This window comes from Dipodomys ordii, unplaced genomic scaffold (genome assembly GCF_000151885.1).
Source record: "Dipodomys ordii isolate 6190 unplaced genomic scaffold, Dord_2.0 Scaffold109, whole genome shotgun sequence".
NCBI lineage: Eukaryota > Metazoa > Chordata > Mammalia > Rodentia > Heteromyidae > Dipodomys > Dipodomys ordii.
The window spans coordinates 4,220,379-4,231,565 of NW_012267325.1; the positions used below are offsets into that span (position 1 = coordinate 4,220,379).

The 11,187-nt window shown below is 36.7% G+C and overlaps 1 pseudogene; it reads left to right on the top strand.

Moving 5' to 3' along the window:
* LOC105994779 overlaps nucleotides 1–10,671 on the top strand; it is an 11,631-nt pseudogene extending 960 nt beyond the window's left edge.
* The last annotated feature ends 516 nt before the right edge of the window (nucleotides 10,672–11,187 follow it).

Consider the following 11,187-nt stretch of genomic DNA (forward strand, 5'->3'; position numbering starts at 1 on the left):
GTGAAATGAACCCCAAGATAAGTATTCAAATGTTTTTTTCTTTCATGTGATTGTTTCTAACATATTTATAAGTTGATTTCTTTGTTGCTTTGTATGTCCCTCCCCCACGGTATAACCCCTGCTTTCACCGTATTTTATGTTGGTATAATTTGTAGAGGGGAAGGGAAAAACCAAATCGTTTAAATAGGGATACAGGTGGACCCATTGCAACAATGAGATGTACAAGTCATTATGTAGAGAAATGAACTTTGCAACTTTGGCAGGGGCGGGGTTTGAGGGGGGTGGGAGATGGGAAGGGATGGGAAGGGGAAACAAAGGAGGAGGCAACAATGCTTGATAAGAAATGTACTCATTATCTTGCCCATATAATTGTAACCTCTCTATACAGTATTTTCACAATTAAAAAAAAAGAGGGGAATAAAAGAACTTCCATTGCCAAGACCATCTCTGAAAGACATACCTTGCTCATAACCAAGCATGCCCTGATGGTCCTGTATCCTAGACCTGTGGCACTCTGGACTAGTTTTGTTCATAGTTGTGGTGGAATGTGACCCGTGTACAATAAACCATCTCTTTTGCTGTTGCCAAAAACAAACAAACAAAAAACAAAAACAACTCCCCCCTCACAAAAACCAAAGACTGAGATTCCATATTACTCTAGTTAGAATGGCCATTATCAAGAAAACAAGCAGTAACTGATATTGGTGAGGACTGGCTAAAAGGGAATTCTAATGCACCACTTGTGGGAACATAAACTTGCTCAACCATACTGGAAAGAAATTTGCAGGTTCCTCAAAAGACTAAGCATAGAATTACCTTATGATCTAGCAATTCCACTCCTGGGCATTTATCCAAAAATGTAAAAAAAAAACTAGCATACAGAAAAACCACAGCACAGTACTATTCACTCTAGCCAGCATCCCCTTCAATTGATAAATAGATCAAGAGAATGTGATATAGTTATATATCTCCAATGGAATTTTACACATCCATTAGAATGATATTGTAGCATTTGTGAAGAAATGGAAAGACCTGGAAAAAATTATGCTAAGTGAAGTCAGTCCCATATAGACAAAGGTTGCATGATTTCCCTCATACGTGGAAGCTAGAATTAGCTTATAAACGAATAAGTCAAATATGTTGGATGGTATTCAAGTGTATACAAATGTATTAGCTGAAAGATGGTAGATTCAAAGGAGAACTCAAATCGTAAAATTACTCAAAAGACAAAGTCAAAGTTCAACAAAATGAACACCAGGGGACAGTATTTGCAAAGGGTGTGGTGGAGTCATAGGGAGAGAGGCAGATGAGTGAAAAGTGGGGAGAATACAGTAAAAATTCAATGTATATTTTATAAAATTATGAAAAATTAGGGAAGGGGCAGGTTGGGAGTAATGGATGAGAATGTTGGAAGAGGTGACACTGATCAAGATGCATTTGATGCATTAACTGCTTTGTTAAATGGCAACTCTTTTGTACAACTACTTAAAGATAAATTTTAAAAAACTTGTAGATTATGCAGTCCTTATCTGTTTTAACTAAAAGTAAAACAAGGATCATTCACCCGCATCAGTTTGGTAATATACCTTCTTACACCTCTCTTTTCTTTTATTGTTTGTATTCAAACTAACATTTTGGGCAATTACCACCTCCATTTCTAATAAGCCTTATGGCTTTATTTGGGTTCTGTTTGGTGTAGGCCAGGGTTTAGATTTGCTCATTACTCTGGAGGCCAAATCTAAGAATTGGCTCTTTAGTGAGCTATTAAATAAAATGAGCTTTTCTTTCTTTTTTGGGGGAATAGTTTTCTTTTCAATAATACAAAATACACATCAGTGAATAATAAAGGGAAAACTCTGGAAAATCACTGGGAAAAATACCCAATCCTTTGTTTGTTGTGGTTAGTGATAGAAACTGATGATATAACTTACTATTATTAGTTTCAGAGTAGAAAAAATAATGAAACAATGGAGCTTTGGAGTCCACAAAAGGCATTTGGTGTTATGAAGGATATAGTTTATATAATAGGATGTGAGAGGAATGAAGACGTAGGCAAGGATGGGAATGGAAGAATTTTATACTGGTCTGCCTAAGTGCTCCTTAAACCACGCTCAGGTTTGTTGGAGGTTATCTTTCTTTCAGAATCAAGTAACTCAATACTGGTATTATTTGTCTTATTCCTGTCTAGTGTAATTCTAAGTGGCAGCTTCTAACCTGATTCAAGATACCGTTAGGCAAAAGTGGCCCCAAAATGCTGAGGGGCAGTCTCTCCGTCTGTGGGCTCCATGAACATGTTAGCAAATGGTCCCTATGCAGTGATCCAATATGACTTTCAGGAGGCATTCCTCTCTACTTATTCTTCTGTTTCTGGGAACTTGGTTGGGATTTATTTACTTAGTTTCCACATTGTTTTTCAGATTCTATGTCTGTAGATAGGCAGGAAGCTAATGAGTTGTGAGAGGAAATGTGTTGCATGGTATGGTTAAAAATTAAAAAAATAAATCATTACTTAGATTACAGGGAATTTCTTTGACATGAATACTACCTGTATAAAAATACTACCTATACTAGTTTAACTTCCTTCTTTTAGGAGTTGCTCATTTGGAATCATTGTCTGAGACTTCTTTCTTTGTAATACGAGCCTATGTTTCTCCTTCCTTATTGTAAATGATGAGGATGCCCTATTGAAAAGGTTGAAGTCTGAGACTGTGTTCCTGATAAAGGATGATTCTTTACATATGCATGTGTGGAATGATCTGATTTCCATGCAATGAGTTTCTCATTTCTGTTCCCTCTGGGACCATAAGTGGCCAATGTTCTCATGAGGCAGTACAGTGTAGTGATTATAAATATGGGCTCTGTGGTCAGTCTGGACTTGAATTTTGGGTGTTCCATTTGCTAGTTGTGTGAATTAAAGTAGTTTCTTACCTGACTTCAACCTCAGTATGTTAATATTAAAATGTAAATAAATACATTTTATCTATCAAATAAATTCAAATAACATTCTAAAATAATATTTGGAATAGATTTAAATATTTTAAATTAAATATTAAATCTTGCTTCATCATCATAATAAATAAACCAGATCCAGATCTAGAATTCTTCTGGACATTCAATAAAAACTATTAGTATCAACTGGATTCATAACACTAAGATAAGGCCATAAGGAATACAAAGAATTACAATATCCCATCAAACATTTAAAGGTTTGTATTGTTTTTGTAGGAGAATAAGATAACCCACATGAATAGTAAGCAATATATGAGAGAGGTAGACTTTTGGATCATAATTTTTCACAAGATTTACATGGGATCCAGAATTGCAGCTGAGTCTTGAAGTATGGATAGTCTTTGGGTAGAGAGATAATCATCTTTTTCTTCCTTATTTATGTGTGCTTTCAGAGTATTTTATAAGGTATCTGATTGCATGCATTCTTTTGGAAGTTATCTTTTACAGGGTTGTATACATTTGAAATACTATCTTTAGTTAAGTTGTAAGAAACTCTATATTTTTAGAAGCACTACTTAGCAGGGATAGAGATTATTTTTGGCCAGAAGGATTGTCCCAGAGTTCTTAAGATGATATCGTGTTTCTGTTATAAATTTTGTCTGTTGACAAAGATTATCCTTAACTCCAGTCAAATTGGAAGAATAGTTTCCACTTAGGGGAAGTCGGTAAGTTCACTCTTCCTTTTTTCTGAACTAGGAAGTACAGAAATAAAAGTGGAGTGCTATTATCACAGCTATTTAGAAACTACTTTTTACAAAAAAAAATATCACTCTTCACTTGGGCCCACAAGTTAACTGGCCTGGAACTCCTGCCTCTCAGTTTTCTGAGTGATGGGATTATAGTAATGTGTTACCATATTTAGCTGACAGTTGATGAATTCTGTAGTTTAGTTACAAAATCTATCCTTTATTTTAACTCATTAATGTTTTTCATTTTTAATTGTAACTGTAATGCACAGGCAGCTTGAGGCAAGATGGAAAAGATAAGGTGGTAGGGAAATGAAAAATAATAAATATTGAAAGGGTTTGATTCAAATAAAACAGAGCCAGGAAGTATAAGCTGAAAAAAATCAGAGTAGCAAGCACCACTACCATTCCCTTCCCCTTTTAGATGCTAAATTATAAGAACAGGAAGATGGCCAGGTGCTGGTGGCCCAGGCCTGTAATCCTAGCTTTTTAGGAGGCTGAGATTAGAGGATCACAGCTAGAAGCTAGCCTGGGCAGGAAAGCCCACGAGACTCTCCAATTAACCACCAGAAAACGGAAGAGAAGCTTTGGCTCAGTGGCAGAGTGTTATCCTTGAGCAAAAAGAGCTCAGGGGCAGTTCAAGGTCCTGAATTCAAACCTCACAACTGACAACAACAACTACAACAACAAAAATGACAGGAAGACATTAAAAAGCTTATCTGCAAATAGAGAGACAGAATATTGGAGGGTATACCTTGCAAATGGATATCCTTGGGCTCACACCTATTGTTTCTGCTTTTGGGTACTAGATCCACCTAGACCCCATTATCTTTAACCATTAGGGATTGCTGGATGGTGACTTGACCACATGCAATTCCTCAGCTCAGGAAGTATAAAGAAAACAGCTGCCATCTTAAATCTTCACTCCCATTGTTTGTCTGAGAAGCCAGACAGGTTTCTTTCTCTCCTTCCTGTTTCTCTTGACTAAAGTAAATCCTTGCTAGAGTTCCATCTTGTAAGGCTCTTGTTTTTATGGGATTTTTTTTTTATAGATTTCAAATACATTTCTTTTAACTCACAAAACAACACACCAGAGCTACTGCAGAACGGGAAGGGTTGCCATCTTGCTGATGAGCCCCTGTAAATAGATTTTATTTTTTGTTTTAAAAAATATTTTAATTTTAAACACATTTTACAACTTCAGGGGTGGGGTAGGATGGGTGGGGAGGAGTGTGGGAGGTGAGGGAGGGAAGGGATAATGGGACAACAACACAGGAAGGGGTAACAATCATCTACAAGTCTGTACTCATTGACTTACTCATGTAACTGTAATCCCTCTGTGCAGCATCTTTACAATAAAATAAAATGAAAAAATGTTTTAATTGTAATGAAATTTAATTAATTTATTATTTTAATTTTTTTGGGTGCTGGTTCTGGGGCTTGGAATTCAGACCTGGACACTGTCTCTGAGCTTTTTTGCTCAAGATTAGTACCCTACCACTTGAGCCACAGCTTCGTTTGTAGCATTTTGGTGATTAGTAGGAGATGAGTCTCACAGACTTTTCTACCTTGGCTGGCTTTAAACCTCGATCCCCAGATCTCAGACTCCTGAGTAGCTAGGATTATAGGTATAAGCCACCAATGCCCAGACTAACTTGATTTAGTTTTCTAAAAATGACTATCGTTAAGTAGTTGTATTCAATGTGTATCTCAAGTTCTTGTGAATTATGTGAAAACTGGGTAGCTGAGGGATCCCCCGACCCATTTCCTCCTCCAGTAAAAAACACTTGATAAAGTTTTGACATCAGATTGCGCTGCTTATTATGATTAACATGTTGTGTGACCATAAGTCCTGTTCTCCAAGGCTTTCTCTCTGTCATATGAAGAATATAACATATTGAATCAAGTCATTGCAATTACATGAATTCTGTATTTTAAAGAACCTTGTACAATCCTAGGAAAACAAACTATCAGTAGATTAAGCAGTTCTGACACATAGCAGCAGAAATACATGGCATCCTTTATGAAGCAAAAGCACATCTGAAGGAAGATGAATGCAAATTTGAGAGCGGGGGGAGACAGGAAAATTAAGATAAGTTCTTATTTTCCTAAAACAACAATTCTCAGCCTTTCCCCCCCTTCCTTTCTGATTTCCATTTTTCTGTGGAAGTGAGGTATATTGCCTCCTTTAAGGGAACAAGGACTTCTGGTTCAGGCTGATAAATGTGGGCAAGTCCTCTTTTATCTGAAAATGACTAGATTTATGCAGACAGCTGCTGGCTTAATCTAAATAGGAAAAATGAGAAATACAAAATATTCAATAGTCACTAAAATGATAGGCTTGGCAGTAGAAAGCCAGCATGGCAGAGGCCAAATGTGAGAACCATGTGTTCCATTGGTGCCGTTGGCTTTTCTCTGAGGACCTGGAGAGGAATTCAAATAGAAACAATTTTTTTTTAGGTCAGTGAAGTGGCAAAATAAAGTGGTCATTGATGCCAATCTAGTTTAGGTTTGTTTTTTAGATTTAATTTTAGGATCTAGGAATCAGCTCTGAGTTTATCTTCAAGGTGTACTGAGAGGAAAACATCCCTCTTGCTTTTGATTGAAAGATGGAAGCCATAATTGAGAGGCATTGTTGAGAAAACATGCTTGCTTAGGATGTTTCTTAAATAGTACATCTTGATCTAAACACTGGGGTCTTGGATAAGGATGGAGATTTGTGTGCCTGATACCACATCTGAACTCAGTGATCTTGTAAACAGGTCATGTTCCACTTAAGCCATTTTCTTCTCAAAACTGCTACAGAGAGAATATTCTCAGTAAAGTACTTTTGCTGAATTTCCCTCAATATTGACCTCTATATTTTGTACTTCCGGTGATTTTTACTGATAACATATTAGAAGAACAAGCATGAAAATCCAATTGTAAAATTTAAAATTACTAAGTTAACACACTTAAAAGAATTCATTCTTCTTTCTTTTTATCTGCAAGTGTTTTTGAGTCAATAGCTAGAAGAGATCATGCCTTTTTAAAAACAGAAGTTACTAGTAAAAATATGTATGTTCCATTCTTAAGGCATCTGTGAAATATGTATAAATCACTGTTGGACTTTGTCAAGCTCTTGGAGAAGAAAATTCCTTGGACTCCCTGTTTTCTGACTGTCCCTCCTCTCCTGAGTTTGGAAAATGTCCTGTAATCATTAATTTTGTATAACTTTCTAATCATACTCAGGCATAAGAAGATATTCCTTGGACGGTAATGAAACAATTATGGCTGTGGTTATGGATAGAGTGAATTACCTGCCATTGACCCAAGTACTCTCTTTACATATTCATTAGACTTCTTTTGGTTATTATGTTCTTACAAATGAATTAAATGTTTGAAGACCACAATTTATTTGGATGCAATTACCTAATTGATTTATTTGCTTTCTACTGATGTAAGAACACCTCATTGAGTGCCTAAGATAACAGACCACTTGGCAGAGCTGGCTGCCTTGATAGTAGACAAACAGCAGAGCTGGTCTGGCACCTGACAGTTGGGTTTATTCCAGTAAATGCATTATTAACATTTTATTAGCCAATGATGAATAAGTAGGTTTGGAGTTTTCCTCTTCCCCTTGCAATCTTCCCCCTTCTCCTCCCCATCCCCCTCCTCTCCCTCCCCACCCTTCCCCCAGCCCCTCCCCTTCCTCTTCCGCCTCCTCCCTCCTTCCTCCTCCTCCCATCCTCCTCTCCCCTCTTTCCTCCCTCCCCCTCCTCCCTCGCCCCTCCTCTTTCTCCTCCTCCTCCTCCTTCTTCTTCTTTCTTCTTCTTCCTCTTCCTCCTCATAAAATCAACATTGTAGCTAGGCGCTGGTGGCTCATGCCTGTAATCCTAGCTACCCAGGAGCCTGAGATCTGAGGATCACTGCTCAAAGCCAGCCTGGGCAGGAAAGTCTGTGAAACTCTTATCTCCAATAAACCACCCAGAAGTGGCACTGTGGATCAATTGGTAGAGTGCTAGCCTTAAGCTGAACTGCTGAGGGACAGTACCCAGGCCCAGAGTTCAGGTCCCATGACCGACAAAAAAAAACCCAAAACAAAAAACAAACAACAACAACAAAACCCCCCAAACCAAAAGACCAGCATTGTTTGAAAAATTGTATTGTCTTCCTGTTCCTACATCAGTTTTGGTTTTCAAAGTAAGGCAGGCAATACAGCTTCACAATTGACTCAGACTCTTGTAGGAATAGATAGAGCTATGGATAAGATATTTAAAAATTGAGTAGGAAGCCAGCACAGTTATGCATAAAAGTGTTGGTCATAAGGACTAGCAACATAAAATGAATTGAAACCAAAGTAATTTGGTCCTAGAAAAAATGGTAGCATACTTACAAATTGAAGGATTTTAACTTGATGGATTACTTTTGAATATGGACCTATATATGGTAAATAATGTGTCATCCTAGAACATACAAGCAGTTAAGCAGGTCATGGACAACTGAAAGAGCTTTGTGTCTTTATAAGGCCCTTCTTTGCCAAGTATCTTAGCATGACATCCAAGTTGAGGTAGAGTTAGCGCTCATATGCTTTGTTTATGGTAAAGAAAGAAGTCTGTCAGAAAAAGGGACACTGTTCATTATGTGCAATCAGTAAGAATGACATCTCACATAGGAGGCATTGTAGCGGTCAATTCTCTGTTACTAAGTTCAAGAAGTTAGAATAAAGGTATTACGGTGGGGAGAGAGAACCCTATTAACAAGTTTATTTTTACTTTTGAAAAATGTAGTTTCAATAGTGATAGAATGGACATAGGCATGCTATAAAAAAGCAGATCAAAACCCAGGGTATTCCTTAATTGCTTGAACACAACCATGTTAGAACACCAAAGCATTTTTGGATTAACTTTTCTGTGGGAAAATACGTTAATAATCATTATTTGTACTATATTTGTACATTTTCCTCTCATTTCACATAGTAGCTATCCTTTATTATTAATTCCTACCAATGCTAGGTGTTATTAGATTGTTTTTTAAAATATTATTTTATGATTTTCCACATTTTTGTTAGCAACTATTAGTTTCATTTTGAAACACTAATTAGTGTCCATATTAGGCATTGAGTACTCCTGAATCACCACTTCCATCACTTTTCCTTATTCTCCCTACCTACTTCCTAAGTAAATTTCAAGTTCGTTGCTCTAGTTTTACATGTGTGCATAAAATATTTTGACTGTATTCAGCCTCCTTTACCCACTTCATTCAACAGCTGCTCTCCCACTAGTACCTGTATCTCAGAGCATGTTTTACATTCCTGTCCTTAAGTGTATGTTGATAGTTCCAAGAGTTTTCATTATGGTATTTCACACATGCATACACAATATTTTAATCAGATCGACCCCTTGGTTTTCTTTTACTTTTCCCACACACATTCTGTATTATTCATCAGCTTTCAGCACTTTATCTTCATTCACAGATAAAAGATACTTTGTTATTGTTCACCCTCTAACATTCTCTTCTTCCTGCTTCTAATATTCTCAGTCCCACAATTACAAACATGCATGTAATGTATGGATGTATGTGTGTGTGTGTGTGTCTGTCTGTATGCATGTATCTATCTATCTATCTATCTATCTATCTATCTATCTATCTATCTATCTATCTATCTATCTATCTTTCCAAATATAAAGAGTCAAGTGACCCTGGACTGAACTCTCTGAAAGCAATTTCCTTTGAAGTTGTTTCTGTCACAGTGATGGGAAAACTAGTACTCCGACCAATGTACCTCAGACCAATTGTGCTCAGTTGTTCTCTATCAAACAGGCTAATAATAAAGACTGAGGTGTTAAGAGATTTGGTGTTACGGGAGTTTCAATTGGTCAACAACTAGAATGACTGGGTGCAGTCCTCTTCAGATCCCGAAGATGACTTCTTTACTCATTTGTTCAGGCTCTAAGAGGAATACTCCTGCTTTCTTTCAGTGTTTTTCCACAGCCCTAATGACTTCTTGGAATTCTCTTTCCTCAAGCCTCGATTGTTTCTCTCTAGATTTCCTCTTTCATTTAAAAGGCCACTAATAGTCTTTCCATTTCCTTACAAATGGAGTGATGTCATTCTTTCGGATGGAAGTACAGAATTCTATTTTATATACCACATTTTCTTGATCCATTCTTTTACTGAGGGGCATTTGGGTTGGTTACTAATGTCTCTTTTCAGCAAAGCCTTTCAATAAATTCTGTTCAGGAAACAAAGGGGTGTGCTGTGTATAGATGCAAAGATCAGTTTTGATTCTAATTCAGCCTATCACCAAAAGATCTTTGCCCTTCAGGACTGGACCCAAGAAGATGAAAGAGACAAACATGCAGCTCAGGCACATCTCAAATACATTACCCTTGATTGCTATAGGCTGTCTTGTAAATGGTGCTGGTTTAGCTATGGCTACAATGGTTATAATAAAACTCCATGGAGGGATTCAGCCAACTTTCAAGATGTTGATGGTGGTGTCACAGTCCCAACAAATAACAGAAGCATTTAAACTTATCAATCACTTATACAAGCTATTCTGGTCAACGGGATCATTCCCTGGAGGAATCACGCAATATGTTATTGCACAGGAGATAGTCATCGCAGTAAAAGATTTGCAAATTAAAGTACCTGTTGTGGTACAGTTACAAGGTACACGAATTGGTGATGCTAAGGCATTGATAGCAGACTTAAAATCCTTGCTTGTGATGACTTAGATGAAGCTGCTAAAATGGTTATAAAGCTTTCTGAAATAGCTAAGCAAGCCCACATGGGTATAAAATTTCAGTTGCCAATCTGGTAATCCAGTGGATGGCTGACCATGTTAAATGTATTATCATCCTTAAAAATACTGTGTTCTGTGCGTTGCTCCTTTTCTTTTTATTTTGTGGAGACCATAATTGCCATATAGGCACACAAACCTTTGAAAGCATTTTGTCTGCATTTAATTTGGCTCTTCAGAACGGACTGTTTGTATAAAGCATATATAATGCAAGTTTCTATTTTGTTGTAGTCATAATTTGGTTCTCCTACAGAATGTCACTTGCCATATGCCTGTTTATTGTTGGAGACAAGATTCTCCATTGATATGAGTCATATAAATAAAACAAATATAAAGATAAAGCTTTATTTTTATTGTGAAGCTTTATTCTTTAATATTAAAGTGTACTATAACATCTAGCTTCATCAGGAGATCAGTGTTAAAACACTGTTTTATATTAGAAGTGTTTTAGCTTCAGCACCAAATAAATACACACTAAATGTATCAATCACTGTTTATAAACAGAGCTTTCAAACATTCCTCAGATATTCTTTTAGATATTTCAATAAGATAACTTGTTAATTATTGAATCATTGCAAAACCCCCAAAGCTGTAAGTCTTCATGGTTCTGTGATATTAAGGAACATCTGCAGGTTTGTGTCAAATTCAAACGTATTTGCATAGACTTGGTAGACAAAATTAAGAATGTTATTTCAAGTTAATACAAAT